The sequence below is a fragment of the Sminthopsis crassicaudata genome, chromosome 3, assembly GCF_048593235.1.
Source record: "Sminthopsis crassicaudata isolate SCR6 chromosome 3, ASM4859323v1, whole genome shotgun sequence".
NCBI lineage: Eukaryota > Metazoa > Chordata > Mammalia > Dasyuromorphia > Dasyuridae > Sminthopsis > Sminthopsis crassicaudata.
The window spans coordinates 455,667,128-455,680,665 of NC_133619.1; the positions used below are offsets into that span (position 1 = coordinate 455,667,128).

General features: G+C 33.2%; 1 protein-coding gene and 1 long non-coding RNA gene across 3 annotated transcripts in view; one reads left to right on the forward strand and one right to left on the reverse strand.

Annotated features, from left to right (window-relative positions):
- RBMS1 (RNA binding motif single stranded interacting protein 1) overlaps positions 1 to 13,538 on the forward strand; it is a 232,629-nt gene that overhangs the window by 42,295 nt on the left and 176,796 nt on the right. The window lies entirely within an intron of this gene.
- The window catches only part of LOC141562942 (uncharacterized), a 177,434-nt gene continuing 171,112 nt past the window's right edge, over positions 7,217 to 13,538 (reverse strand). The window contains exon 3 of the long non-coding RNA XR_012488287.1: positions 7,217 to 8,591. This is a non-coding gene — a long non-coding RNA (uncharacterized LOC141562942). The remainder of the gene's footprint in view (positions 8,592 to 13,538) is intronic.

The following is a 13,538-nucleotide window of genomic DNA, read 5'->3' on the forward strand; positions in this document are numbered from 1 at the left end:
GAGCTGGAACTTATGGTTGGCCAATCAATGAAAACCAGAGTGATTTGGTTTTAAGGCATAGTCCTTAAGAAGGAAATCTAACTCATAAATCCCAAGGTATCTTGAGAAATTTCCCAGCAGCAGGTAAGGGTATTATACCCTATGTGGACGGAAGGGGCAGAAAGGAAAGGAAAAGGAAAGAAGGAACTGTGTTGCCCAACTGGAAGTGGCCAGCTGGGTCCCTAGTAGGGCAAGTTGTCCTATTTACAAGTTGTTGTTTGTCCTTCATTCTCAAAGAAGACCATGCTGTCAAGAAGGTGATGTCACAGCTTCCAAGTAAATTGGAAATTTTAAGTGAGAGAGAGTTGTAAAAAGTCACCAGCCTCACTTATTCCTCTGGAGCCAACTAGGCCCAGTGGCCTTTGGAGGTTAAATGATTTGGTTAAGGTCTCTCACAGAGTATATGTGAGAGGCAAGATTTGAATCTTTGTCTTCAGCTTTCACAGCCTCTGTTCTTTCCCCCAGTGTTATGCTGCTTCTGGCTATGATTCTACCTATGTGATCCTTAACCTCTGGGTGCCTCAGGTAACTATCTAGTACCCCTATGCTTAGATTATTATCAGAATCATTGATGAGCTATAACATTCATTGGTAGAAGTCCAATAATTATTAAATATAACTTTTAAATGGAACATTTGATAGAAACTGGGGCTACTTGTAATGAATGATGTTGTGTTTGATATTGTTGAACGAAATATAATTTTAAAGATGAATATTAAATATAATAATTAAAATTTTTGACCTTGTTAAGTAATTTATAATTACTATGCATATTTTTCTTTACTTGTAACAAGCCTACTTCAGGGATTCCTCAGTCCTTGGGAGTTTTAGTAGGGAGAGAATTGTAGTGCTTAGATGGAGAAAGGTGCTGACAAAACAACTTCTGCCAGTTAGCCAGAAGCCATGACCCTAAACAGGAAAGAAAAGCTTGATTAATTGGATTTCCGACATGATGAGAATTGCCAGAGGATTGAGCAATTGGATTCTTTTTTTCCAGCCCTCACTATATTTGACTCATTGTATTAGACTATCTACTTAGCAGGTAAACTCAGAAATACAGGTTATTAAATGAAATGCTTGTCATTTGACAGTGTATCTCAACCGCTGTATTATGACATAGTAGTTACAGGATCTTCCTTAGTGTTTTGAAGCAAGTCATTCTTCTCCCAAGTTATGATTCCTTCCTTTCATACACTGCCAGCAAGGCCACTTCTCCCAACATATCCTTCTAAAATGTTTTTATTATGCTTGGACTCAGAGTATAGAAGTAGGAGCAAAGAGGCAAATTTAGGCATGATATAAAGAAATCTTCCTAAAAATTGGAGCTGCTCAAGTAGAACAAGCTGCTTCACGATATAGTTGGGTTCTCCCTCAATGGGAATTTTCAAGGAAAGGCTATATAGATGACCACTGGTAGGTTATATTGTAAAAGGGATGCTTGTTTAAGTACATATTGAACTGTGATCAACACTTAAGCTGAATTTGTTTCTGTTATTTTCCAATCCATAAATTCATATGGAGTTTCTCTATTTAAAGCTCTATCAAATTATCCTTCAGCTAACAAACTGAGGGACCAGGCAACAGACATATGATTTCCTTCTCTGAGAATGGGAAAGTATTAGGATTATGGTTTTTCTCATTTATACTTTTTATTACATTAAAACATATTTATGGAATAAAACAAGCATTAACATAGCATAATACAATGAAAAGATAATTGTAAATGAAATTGCAAATCTGCTATGAACAATGTACTAGTCCTTTTAAATATACAACATTATGTAAATTTTCCCCTTTTTTCCTATCCTTCTCCATTCTACTCTAGAAATGGCTACCATTAGACACAAATAATTTTACATACATATATATATATATATATATATATATACATAAGTTTTATATATATATATGTATGTAAAATTATTATATTATTATATACATAATTCTATTTATCAGTTCTTTCTCTGGATGCAGATACATTTTACAATTGATCTCTGATCCTTTGCCCTTTATTTGAGATTCCTATCATTCTACATGTATATCAGGTTGCATGTCTAGGTAAATGACTCTTTACTCTCTAGCCCTGTAGGCTAGTTCAGTTCTTACCCATTTGAAAGGGTCTTCTTGGTCTATAGTACTCATTCCTATTCTTGCAAAATACTTGATTGATTCTGTATCTAAAGGCCATTAGTCACTTGAAGATTGCTTCACACTTGTCTTCTGCCTTTCATCCAGATCCATGTCTTCTTATAAAAGGAGACCAAACCCTATCTCCTTGAGTGATTCAATACCATTTTCTCTCTGGGTAGCCACATAATCTGCTTTCCATGATCTGGCTTTCCCTTGCTTGCAGTCCAATTTTAGGAAGTTCCCTAATTACTTGGTTCTGGTCCCAACTAGGTTATAGGCAGCTGAATAGAGAAGAGCTGAAATGAGTTCAGGTGGAAATATAGCTTGACTGATGTCTATCCTAAGCTTTCTTTCCACGTTAAAACCTTAATACTTTTCCTCAAAATGTGAAGAAGACATAAGAAATAGAAGATTTCTAGACTGAGTGGTGGGACTTTCCCAGAAGTGTTAGTATTAACCACAAGTTCAGGCAGAAGTCATTTTGGCTCCATGTTCTCTAGCTCTTCTTTGGCCATAAATTTCATTTTTTCTCCACAGATCTGTGAGGCAGGCTATTCTTTATTCTCCTACTTTGCTTATAATATCATCTTCTATGTCATGACCCCTTTTAACCTCATCTTGATATAGTGTTAGGTGTTGGTCAATGCCTAGTTTCTGCCATGCTATTTTCCAATTTTTCCAACAATTTCTGAATTGTGCTTTATTCTAAAGTACTTTAAATCCTACTGTATGCTAGCTCCCGAGTCCTGTAGGCAAGATGCTTTTTTCCTGGGCATGAGCTAAAGGAATTCAGAATTTGAAACTTCTATTGAGTTAAACCATTGATTCCCTATAGGAATCTAAAAATGTCCAACCAATAATATATAAGGTATTATTCAGATTCTTGGATAATTTGTCAGTCATGTTCCTCTTACCTTTTTTGCTAGAAGTTACTTGAAAGACAAATTGAGCTATGTTTCAGTGAATTTATTTCAAGGACAGCTATTTATTGGCTAATGGGGAAAGCCCAATTTCTCCCCTTTGCTAGTATTAACCTGACCATTCACCTTTAATCTAAGGTAATCTCATAGGTAACAATGACAAGGGGAAAAAAAGCAAGGAAAGATAGAAGAGTATAAGCAGGAGGGTAGAAAAAGATAGAAGATACAGCAGGGCAAGCATTCTTTGTGAGTATGTGAGTATTTTGTTTATTTTTTGCTATTTATAAAAATGGCCAGAATTTAAAGAATTGAAGACTTTAATACACAGAACTTCTAAACATCTCCAAACATTTCCAAAATAACTAAAAACTAAAGAATAGGAAGGTTGGGAAAGAACACCAGAGACCTGAGCAAGATATTTTTGTTATTGTTGTTTTCAAGGGTCACACTGATACTGGAAGAGAAGATAATTATAGTTAAACTTGTTCACAGGCATAATAGAGTTATGTTCAGTAGTATTTGGAAGACAAACATTCAGTCCACAACAGGTATTGATTACACATGAAGTTATGGGAAGAATGCGGAAGTTGAAGACAAAGTACCCCTGGGTATGTAAAGCTTTTCTTCTCTCATGAGTGACAGGATACACATGTGAAATCACTTAAAAATGGTTAAAAGCAGCAATCAGCAAATACAATTTGATAGCAGTATAAAATGTACTTTTAAAATGCAATACTATAGATTGGTGCTTAGTCACATAAATAATATTTTAGGGCAAAAATATATTAAAGCATGTTTATATCACACAAACTAGTCCTTGTAAACTTTTTTCCTTAATATGTTAATTAATGCCTTGCAAATGCTTTCCAAATGATTTTTTTTAATATCCAGCCCAAGTGCCTTTCCCTAATGCCATCTCACATCACCAATTACTTTTTGGACATTTCATACTGGATGTATTGTGAATATCTCAAACTCAACATGTCCATAGTAGAACTCGTTATCTATCTCCTTAAATCTTCCCCTCTTTCAAATTCTCTTATTACTTTCAAGGGGACTACTATCCTCTAAGTCATCTAGGCTTACAACCTCAGTATTATCCTCAACTTCTTATATCCCATTTGTTGCCAAATGTTTTTTTCTACCTCACAATCTCTCCTCTCCAATTAGAGCTATCCATCTAATTAGCCCATTGCATTTCTCTTCTAGACACTTCCCTTCTAACTACTTCAATCTAATCTCCACTTAAACTGAAGGAATTTTTCTAAGGCATAAGCCTACATGTAACTCTCCTTCCCAATAAATTCTGTTGGCTTCTTATTACCTTAGGGATCAAATATGAAGTCTTTTATTTTGCATTTAAAGCTTTGTATAATCTGACCCCTTTTTAACTCTCTAGATTTCTTACATTTTACTCCCTTCCTTAGGATGTAGTACTACTGACTTATTTGTTATTCCTTGCATGGAACACTACAATACCTTTCTTCTGTTTCCATGATTTTACTTTGGCTATGCCCTCTGTTAGAAATGGATCCTCTCCTCATCTCTACTCCAGGTTTCCCCTGCCCTCTTCTAAGAATCAACTTAAATCCTACCTTCTTCAAAAGAGGCTTTTCTAGTCATCTTGATCTATATCTTGCCACTGAACCCAGATAGCTCTTGGGTGGAAAGTGAGGCAGGTGATCTTGCACAACCCTCCTTCACTTAAATCCAGCTCACTTGCATATCATGGCATAACTCCCTCATGCCATGGTCCTCTTCGAGAATGAAGGCCAAATAACAACAAAACAACATACCCTACTCATCCCTTCTCTCTGAGATTTTCTTCTATTTATACTGCATATATCTTGCATGAACATAATAATATTTATGTTAATCTATCATTTAGAATGAGAGTTTTTGAAGGTAGAGACTATTGTCTTTTTTTCAACCTCTAGTGTTGAGCACAGCTCTTGAAATATAATAAGCACTTAATAAAAGAAAGGCTTATTGAATGGCTGACTGTCATGTCTGCACCTAACTATTTATATGTTGTCTTTCTCATTAGAATGTGAAATCTTTGAGAGCAGGAACTACTTTTACCTTTATTTCCCCAGTGTTTTGTACAATGTCTGACACAGCACCCTAAATTCTTTTTGATTGATTAATTGACTGACATTGTCCATGATCCTGAGAAGCTTATATCTTAGGACAAGTGAATACACAGAACCAGTAGCAATATAGAAAGCACAATACTGCTAGAAGGAAGAGTGGATGTCAGATGTCCTGCACTATTTTATGACATAACAAAGTTATGAGATATGAGATAATATATCTGGAATTTAGCAATCATTATCTTTAACAAATTTCTAGTTAGATTTGTGTAATATACTATGTTAATCCAAGTTAAATTTCATAATAAATATAATCACAACAACAAATATTGCTAAGGCCTGGAAATATTTTTGCTAAACATAACCTGTTTATTTGAAGTATTATTGTTGACATGACAAAATTACTAATTGAGATGCTGCATTTGTTATCTTGGTATTATTAATTTTGTTATACAGAACATAAAACATAGTGTATCTTCAATAGAAACAGACAAATCAAATAATCAGTGCTGAATATGAATGATTATATTCCCCCCACTTTTTGAGACTGGGTCTCCCTATCTTGTCATTGAGACTGGAAGTAAAATGACCACACAAAGACCAATCCTACTGTTGATCAACTGAGAAGCTTTGATCTGCTTGGTTTTAGACCTGGGCTGATTTACTTCTTAGAAAGCCTTATGGCTCCCTTATCCTGGGGGATCTGTTTCATGCAGACACCCAGTTGACTTTAGCCCTAGTACAGATCAGAGCTCTGTAATTCAAGGGATCCTCCAGCTTCAACCTCCCCTTTTCCTCAGAGATTACAAGTGTGCACACAGAACATTATTAGCCCAGTGGGAACTCTTTCCATTGATGCAACCGTTCTGTGCCTTAATAAGTAGTGTGTTTCTTTTCCTCATCCTAACCTGCCATCTCCAACTCTGACAAATATATAATGTTCTCTCTCTCTGCCTCCCTACCTCCTTTCCTCCCTTTCTATTTGTCTCTGTCACTGTCTATCTCTGTCTCTCTGTGTGTCTCACTGTCTCAATGTCTCTCTCTGCCTCTCTGTTTCTATCTGTCTCTCCCTCTGTCCCTCTCTTTCCCCCCACTCTCTTTCTCTCTCTCCCTTTTTCTCCCCTTCTCTCCTTTCTCCCCCTCTTTTTCTCTCTCTCTCCCTTCCTCTTTCTCCCCCTCTCTCTCCCTCTTTCACCCTCCTCCTTTTCTGCCCCCTTCCTCTCCCTTTCTTCCTCCCTCCCTACCTCTTTGTCAACATTATATGGATGAACCATTCTAAGCTTTACTAAACTGTTACCAGACAATAGACATAATCCATTTCTGGGTCCATATTAAAAACCTTCCCAGCTTGATAGGACCTGTTAAGACTTGCTAATTAACCTTGCTAATATGGCTTTTAAGAAAGTGAAGGGAAGGTGGGTCACTTTTATGATATAATGAGAGTTTGAATATCTTGACTTTAGAAGAAGATAACCAATATATCAAGTATGATTTGACAAGCTTTCTGGGCCCCCACCCCAATATTCAAGAGATATTTGTACACCTGACAATGAGATAGATTTTTTTTATTTTGTTATTGTTCATTATACTTTTTTAAAAAACAAAATTAAACTTAAATGAATGAACACTGAGTTACTAGAATACTTCTAAGCAATGACTAAATCATTTTGTTTCTCCACCCTATGTTTATTGTTTTAGGGTAAAGTAGGAGTAATAGTAACTATCTTACCTTCTTCTGAGGCATAGGGTGCTATAAAAATCAAATCAAATAAAAATGAGCATGTGATTGACTTTCACAAACTGTAAATATTAAAACATAAGTTTTAATGTTTTTATTATGCTTCTATTGCTTTATTTAGATATAATCATTATTATAGTTCAGAAAATAGAAAGCTAAAAGCAAACTATTAAATATTCCAGATCCTGAAATTTCTTCAAGTCTAATACAAGTATGTTATTTATTTAATTGTCTAAATATAACAGTAGTGATAATTTAGTATCTGTCCAAATAAAGAGGTACTTTTATCCTTCAAATAGGAGATTCTAATATATAATTTTATTGATTTGTTTTCAGATGTCGTTTTCACAGTATGTTCGTTACAAGAGAATTTATGTGCTCCCTCTAGTGGCAAATGCTTTTCTTCATTTTCTAAATAAGTTTTCTTAATATTTAAGATGGCTGACTTGCATACAATATAGAGCCTAAATATTCCAAAAATGCCATTTTGGTTCTGTTGATGTTCAGCTGCTGATAGTCACCTTATTTTGTATGAAGTTTGCAGTGGGCTTACTCTATTATGACACATGTTTGTCTGTCTAAGAAACAGTTATAACTGCTCTGGGGGAAATTATTTGAAGAGACTAGTTTTGAAACTTCAAAACTATAACCAAAACTGCTAGTATCTTCCATTAAAAGATGCCTTATATTAAAATCACTAGGCTGTACAATTTAGAACTCTCTTTGCACTTACTTAAATTCCCTAGTATATTATGTTTTGTATGAAGACAAATATATGTGCATAGAGCAACTAATATTTAAAAATGCAAATTAGGTAGTAGTAGTTTTGAGGAGCACTGGTAGCCAAACTAAAAAATAAAACAAAACAAAAAAATCAAGCCTATTTGCTTTGTATTTTCTGCTTGTTTAAAATCTGTTTGGACTTGGGTTTTTCACAGCTCAGAAGAGATCTGCACTAAATTTTTCCATGTTAATATCATAAGTCATCATAACCGTCACCATCTCTCTATAAAAGGAAGCAGGATAACAAAGAAGTAGGAATAAAAAATGGGAAATTACAGGTTTTACAAGTAAAGTCTTTTCAGGAAGAGAATTAATAATAATGTTCCTTTACTTATAGTTCCGAGTCCATTTAAAATGGAATTCATTTTGTTATTTAAAGTGGGGGGAGAGGAACCAAATACTATAAGTTGTTCTTTCCAAATACTATTTTCTCAAATATTTGTTAAAACTGACCTAGCATATTTATTTTGTAACATACAGTTTAAAGCATTCTGATAATTTATTGCCACTTCTCTCCTTCACTTCTTCTCCCCCCCCAAAATAAATAAATAAATAAATAAACAAATGAGGAAAATGACTAAGAAAATGTAAGGCAAAGAGAACACTACATAAGCTTTTTTTCTTCCTCTAAAAGTGAGACTCATAGCTGCAAGGGTAATTCACAGACATATTGTTATTGTTTTGTAGCAAAATACTGAGTAGGAGAATTTCATTGAAACAATTAAACCATCCAGTGAAAAATAAGACTTTGTTTCTTTCCAATACCTCCAGAACAGTTTCGACATTTATAACTGAGTATGTGTCTCTTGTGGTCTCGATTACATCCGGTGTTTTTAGCTGGCAGCATTTCCTCTGTAGAGGCCCCACTTTATGTGCCAGAGTTCATTTCTGTGAATATTAAGAGAGGGAATCAAGATGTAGCAGGGAGTGAAACAAAAACTCTTGAATACATCTATGACACCAGTTTTCTAAATCAAGAGTGAGGTGGCACATATTTTAGAAGATTTTCAGAGATTCCTAACTTGAAAACTTACTGCAAACAGAATGGTGACATTTGTTTATTAAAACTTATGAGATTCAAAAGTGTGCAAAAAAAAAAAAAAACTTTTCAGAAAAAAAACTAACTATAGTAGATATTTCTTATTATGAAAGTTTCTGAATATACAATCTAATGTATACAGAGCCATCAAAGATTTCCCACCATCACCACCATACAGATACCCACTATCCCTTGATATCTTTTAGATTTACAGATTTGGAATAATTAAAGTAAATTCATAAAATTTGAATTTTTTTTCTTCCAGTTCCCATAGAAGTGTTTTTGGAACAGTGGTCTATGCTAACAGCTGCATTCAATCTTGAGTAAAGTTACTTCCTGAAAAGAGTAAAATTCAACTTAATATGCAAACACGTTTGGAACATAATACTGTAGAGTAAGTGTGCTATGTGATTATGAAACTGGACACAGGCACCCTACTGAGGTAATTTCTTGTAAATAGTTCACAATAGAAACCTTTAATCAGCCTCAGTGTTTTTTTTTAATAGAAGATTTAACATTTTTAAAAGAATTGCTCATTCACACACATCTCATTTTCAAGATTTTTATTCTTTGGTGTTTTCAAAGTCTCATTGGGGGTTTTAAGTTTGAAGCATTGTTTTAAATTTTTTGATAGGAGAGTGTTTCCTTCAGTTTCAAAGAAAACTTGTTTAAAAGTAAGCCAAATTCAAATGTAAGAATTATCAAACCTTTTGAAAATATCATTTCCATGAAATATTTCCTTCTTGACTTCATGAAAATAACTGAGTGAAGGATAAATTTTTAATATATGAGTGTATATGTGGGTGGGGGAGAAAGAGAAGAGGCAGAGACTAAGACTACAAAGTTTTATATTTTACAATTATTGACTTTAACCTCTCCCTACTCCATTTTAAATCACTTATGTAAATTCTAAAGAAAGAAAATGCTATACAGATATAACTATCATTTAAATTCACACAGCAGGATCCTACTTAAGATGGGAACATTTCTTTAAAATCACTTGAATCATTAATAAAATCCTATAATGGTTTATAAAAGGTAAAAAAAAAAAAAATATATATATATATATATATATATATATATATATATATATATATATATATATTTCATGCCAAAAAACAAGATTCAAGTTGAAATAAAAATAAATACTTAACATTTACATACAGTTAGAATTTTTTTTTTTAAAGTACAACTTGGCTTCTACCACTCAAACTATCTCTTACTTAACCTCTGTAACAAAGAACTAGACATTTTTTTCATTCTTTGGTCAAATTATTAAGTTGCCTTGAAGACCTTTGTTTATAATGTCTTCTTGCATTCTTTTCCTCTTGACATGCTCCCCTCCCTCCAGCAGTGAGATACTAATTAAAGAGAGGACACTGTGACCCTAGAGTGTTTAAAAGTCACAGGGAATAGTGGCCGCACAAATCCCGGCAGGAAGTACTCATACCTAAAACTTAATATGATTCTTATTTCCATCATCTGAAAAACTATTGGATTGGAATCTCAGAAAGGAGACCTCTTTTTCCCTACTGTTTTTGTTTTGAAAGTAAATTTTAAAAACCTACCACACCCTTCTTTACATATGATAAGCTTAATATATGCAATTTTAATTACTCACATAATTAATTATACTATATTTAACAAGTAATAATTATTTTGATGGAAATATTTTTATCTCAAAAGCTAGAATTAATTGGTATTGAACATTTATAGAATAATATATTATGGAAATATTAAATCAGTTTTTTTATGTTGCTGTTATTAAGTTTTGATTTTATGCCTTAACATAAATAAGATAGATATATAAATCTATTGTTTCAGTGGAAATTATGTAAATATACTAAGCAACTCTTCCACAAATGCATATTAAGCACTAATTATATGCCTGGCTCTGTTCTAGGTGCTGAAGGTAGGAAGACAAAAACAAAATACTACTTGTCCTTAAAGAACATCCATTCCACTGGGGAAAATAATATACATTTTATTTATATATATATATATATATATATATATATGTAAATACAAGATATATGCAAAGTAAATTTAAGGTAATTTTAAATTGAGTAAGAGGCAGGCACTAGCAGCTGGGAGCATCAGGAAATGCTTAAGATAGGAGCTGGCACTATCACTGAACACTGAAAAAAAACTAGAAATTCCAAAGGGTAGAAAAGAGGAGGGAGTGCATTCCGGGCATGGAAGACAGCTTGTGCTCAGAAACAGGAAAGAGATGCTGTTCAAATTTCATTTTTTTAAAATAATGCTGAAGTAATAAGCAAAATGACACCAAAGTGAAGTAATTTTCATTTAATTTAGTTTGTATGTTACCAGCATTTGAAAGAGGGAATGGCTAGTAACTTGTTTCTTTGGAAAAGTCAGGCTCCTAAATGTATTGCATAATGTATTGCATAATCCTAAATGCCCAGAAAACTCAGTTTGTCATATTTCTCTCCTATTTCCCATTCCTGAACTTCCCAAGACTCTTATTGAATACTAATAGTTTTGTTGGAGTAATCATGATATTTTTTAGACTTGATACTCAGATTTCTTTCCCCTTTGAGTAACTATTTCATATTAAGATTTGGTAACTTTGTATAATAAGGTGACTAAATGGACAATAATTATATATTTTATTCCAAAACATTGGGCCACCTTCATGTGCAAAGATGTGTTGGGTTTATTTTTTGTTGTTGTTTTAAATTGTACATGCTTCTTTCCACCTAAACTAGTTAGAGGGGTATGGTGGGAAAGACTTGAAAATATGACGAAGTTAATTAATGTACTGGAACTACATTTTGTCACACCAGTCAATTTTCATTTCCATGTATAAGCCTTTATCCCTTTCATATGGGATTTCTTTTTCTTCAGAAAGCTTTTTGAACTCTAAATTTAAACAATGTAGTTTCAGTTTGCTAGTCCTCTAGAAAAGACCACATTCATTTGATAGAATTTTTCCCTTTACAACAGTTTAGTCTGATGTTCTTTGCATAAAGAGCATATAATCTAATATTCTCAGCATGCTGAAATTTTAGACATAAAGGAACAAATGACCTAAATATGTGCTTTGTCTTCTTATATTTATTCTATGCAGCAGGGAAAAAGTGTACTAAATAACTGCAGTTTGGTGAAGTATTAGAAGATTTCTGTGGCTAGACTTCATTATGATTGTTATTACTCAATAACCTTCCAAAATCAATTTTAAAAGTGATCCTATGCATAAACATACCACACATGTAAAAATACATTATATATGTAACTCTAAGGATCTGTCACAAATTTTTATATTCATCAATAGATAGGTTCATGCCATGTCAAGTGTGCTCTCTGCTTCCCCTCCCCCCATTCAAATGTAAATTCCTTGTGTGCTGGAGTTCTAGCTGTTTCTTTAGCTCAGATGAGGCAATGTGGAATGTATATGGGCTCTAGACTCAGAGGATCTGGATTTGAATTCTGCCACTGGCTCTTAGTACCTGTGGAATCTTGGACAAAATCACTAAAGCTCTTTGGTCCTCAGTTTCTTCATCTGTAAGATGGAGTTGGATTAGATGTCTGTAATGGCCCTTCCAATGTTTATACAGGGCTCTGAAAAAGACTGCTTTTTTTTAAAAGGAAAAATAAATAGAAGCAATTTAAGGACTTCCCAGAAATAAAACTAAAATAATAAGATATAAATGACAATCATATTTAATAAAAAAAGTAAAATGTCATAAATATATAAATAAAAATAAAATAAAAAACATAAAATAATTTTATTTTGAAATGAATTACCATTGGTAACCACTAAATCTGGTGCACTTTACATTTCTGTTGCCTAAAATACTTTGTTAAAATAATTTAAAGTAGTTTCCTTGCTTATTTTTCTTCTTTATTTTGTAAGTAGGAGATAAGTTTTTTTATTCGTGATTCAATTAAGGACCAGTCAAATCCCAGATCCTATGGCATGAAGGGAAGAGAAACAGATAGAGGAAGAAAGACAGAGAAAAAGAATAAGAAAGAAAGAAAAAGGATGGGAGGGAGGAAAAAAGGAAGGAATAAAGAAAGAAAAAAAGTTTTCATCTTTCTTTTAATTTCTTACTTGGACTAATCAAATAGCATCTATATTTGTAAAAATGCTTTTCAAAAAGTCATTCCTATTTATGAAATAATAAGTTTCTTCCATTTGAAGGGGAAAATTTCAATCTACATCAACCCAACAAATATTCTTTATTGTGTGGAGTGAATTATACACAATTTGCATTGATTTCCATAGAGGTATTTTTTAACTAATTATTCAGCTGGTTATAATAATTGTGAGTTCAATTTTTAATTGTCAATTTGCATTAGGAAGTGATCAATAAATTACCTATTTAAAATAAATAATGGCTTACTTTTTGATTCTACAAATCAATATAGTTTTGTATCACAGCATATCAACATAGAAACAGACAATTATATTTAGGAAACATACAGCATTTTATATCTTATTCCAGTAAATAGTCTGGAGGGAAGGAGGAATGAAAGCAATTATGTTGTTGTGTTTGGAGGGGTGGGTCATACCATATTGTATTATGGATAGGACAGACCACAAAGAGAGATGTGATGCACCTTCATGCAACATGAGATAATACAAACAACTTTTGTGAGAAGACAAATCTGATTCCACTTTTTTTTAGGGATATTTAAGATGTGAAAAGGTAAATCCCTTACTCTAGGATAGGTTGGCAAGGACTATTGCCACCCAAGATTCTGGCCTATCTCTAGGAAAAGAAATTATATGAAATTGAGATATCAGAGAGGCTATTTTGTAAGAGATAGTA